This window comes from Suricata suricatta, chromosome 11 (assembly GCF_006229205.1).
Source record: "Suricata suricatta isolate VVHF042 chromosome 11, meerkat_22Aug2017_6uvM2_HiC, whole genome shotgun sequence".
NCBI classification, from domain to species: domain Eukaryota; kingdom Metazoa; phylum Chordata; class Mammalia; order Carnivora; family Herpestidae; genus Suricata; species Suricata suricatta.
In genome coordinates this window covers 42618433-42621042 of record NC_043710.1, presented here as the reverse complement: position 1 = coordinate 42621042, position 2610 = coordinate 42618433, and positions in this window count along the sequence as shown.

Below are 2610 nucleotides of genomic sequence, written 5' to 3'. Positions count from 1 at the left end.
CCAGGTGATCTGACCAAAGTCCTCGTGGAGGCCAGACTGAAGGACAGTCAGTTGGTATTCCTGGGTCCTGTGTGTCGCCAACTTAGTCTGGGCGGGGACGGTGTCCCCACTAACTTTTGTCTTGTCCTGCCGTGTTAACTGAGCTGGGAATTTCAGTGAATCAGGATAACGCAGTCCCGCTGAATATCCTCCCATTCACCTTGAACAAAATAATTTAAAGAGAAAAAACAAATCCTAAACCACTTTCTGCTGAGCTCATGCCTGATTATCAAGTGAAACCAAGTAAGAAATTCAAACCTCTTTGTGTGCAGATCACTTAAATGGAGACAGGCAATCCTTGAAACTTCTCTGGTCTTCTCATGAGATCGCATGCACATACAGCATGACAACGATCTGCTCTCATCAGAACGGCACTAACTCTCAATTTTAAGCGCACTCTCCAAACACAATTATGCAGAATCAAATCAAAGGAAAGACAACAAAACTTAGATATCCTTATTTCAAAAATCGGCAATATCATTTTATTATGAAACATCTATCTGGAGTGAAGAAGTTGTCTTTTGACTGGCAGATGGAATTTTCCAGTAGTGTCTGCAATATTTCCCATCCCACCTGCTTAAAAACAAAAACAAAAAACAAAACAAAATACCTTGCTATATTCCCATTAAGAGATGGAGTTTATTTCTCTTCCTTGTAAACTGGATAGACCTTTATGCTTCACTCATTGAACATAGTTCAGCAAGTGGCCCATGATGAGACTTCTGAGGCCGTGTTGTAAAAGGCAGTACAGCTTTCTCCTATCTGTGACTCTTTGGATTTCTGCCTTTGGAATTTCTCATTGCATGAGAAAACCAAGGCCACATGGAGAGACCCATGCAGAGAGAAACCCAGGATTCCCAGCCTTCTGCCCCCGCTATGCTCCCAGCTGACAGCCACCAATAACTAGGTGATTAAGCCAACTTAGAAATGTGTCCTCTTGGGCGCCTGGGTGGCGCTCAGTCGGTTGGGCCTCCGACTTCGGCTCAGGTCAGATCTCACATTCGTGGGTTCGAGCCCCGCGTCGGGCTCTGTGCTGACAGCTCAGAGCCTGGAGCCTGCTTCCGGTTCTGTATCTCCTTCCTCTCTCATGCTCTGTCTCTCTCTGTACAAAAATAAATAAAATATTTTTTAAAAAAAGTTAAAAAAAAAAAAGAAATGTGTCCTCTTGCTCTCAGACAACTCATCCCCAGCAGATACGAAGCCCTGTCCAAACTGCACATTTCTGAGCTAACAGAATGGTTGTTTCTGTTTTAATTTACTCAGTTTTGGAATGGGTTTTTTTATGAGTTAAAAGATTTTCAGTAGAGTACATTGCTTAATTCTTTTTTTTAAATTTTTTTGTTTTTTATTTATTTTTGAGATCCAGAGAGAGACAACTTGAGCAGGGGAGGGTCAGAGAGAGAGGGAAATACAGAATCTAAAGCAGGCTCCAGGCTCTGAGCTAGCTCAGAGCCCGATATGGGGCTCGAACCCACGAACCGTGAGATCATGACCTGAGCTGAAGCTTGGACGCTTAACCGACTGAGCCACCCAGGCGCCCCCCCATTGCTTAATTCTTTAGAACTTTAGTATCGATATAAAACTTTAGTACTGATATAAATCAATACTACATGTCAGCATTTATTTAATGACCATGTGGGTTATTAGGATGGAGTTATAAGTCATCTGATTCAACTAAAAAATGTTATTTAAAGCAGTGCTAGGATTTATGCTTAGATTTGTATATTTATAGAATCTGTGTATTATAAGAGTGTTTTTCCTTCCTCTCTTTTTATTAGACGTTGAGTAAACAAATAAAAGAATGAATACTGAAGGTAGTCTAGTGTATGATTCTATTTGGGGGAAAGATTAGGAGTAGTGAAGGGATTAGGGGACACATCAGGCTCTGTGCTGACAGTTCAGAACCTGGAGCCTGCTGCTTTGAAATCTGTGTCTCCCTCTCTCTCTCTGCCCCTCCCTCACTCACAGTCTCAAAAGTATATAAACACTTAAAAAAAATTTTTAATATTTTATTGTCAAATTGATTTCCATACATCACCCAGTGCTCTTCCCCACAAAAAAAAATTTTTTTAAAGCAAGATCTTTTTATCTCTTGTTACATAGTTAAAGATGAACTTGGAACAAAATAATAAACATATAATAAATGTATAATATTTCAGACAGTGGTAAATTCTATGAAGAAAGATAACACTGAATAAGGTGGACAGAGAATGATCAAAGACTGGATACTATTTTGTATATAGTGGTCAAGGAAGTCTTCACTGAGAAAGTGACATTTCAGCAAAGTTCTGAAGGAAAGGAGGGAGACGGTCATACAGACATTGAGAGGACAGGATTCTAGGATGAGAAGTAATTAGTAAGTGCCAAGACCCTGAGGAATCTGGTAGTAGAATAAGCAATGGGTAAATTGGCAGAAAAGGAGATCAGAGAAATGATGTGGGGTCAAATCATGTAGTACCTCTTAGGCTACCACAAAGACTTTAACTTTTATTCTGTGTGGATGGGAAGCCCATGAAAGGTTTTGAGCAGAGAGTAAATATGATATGACAAGGATCACTCCAGAATTGTCTA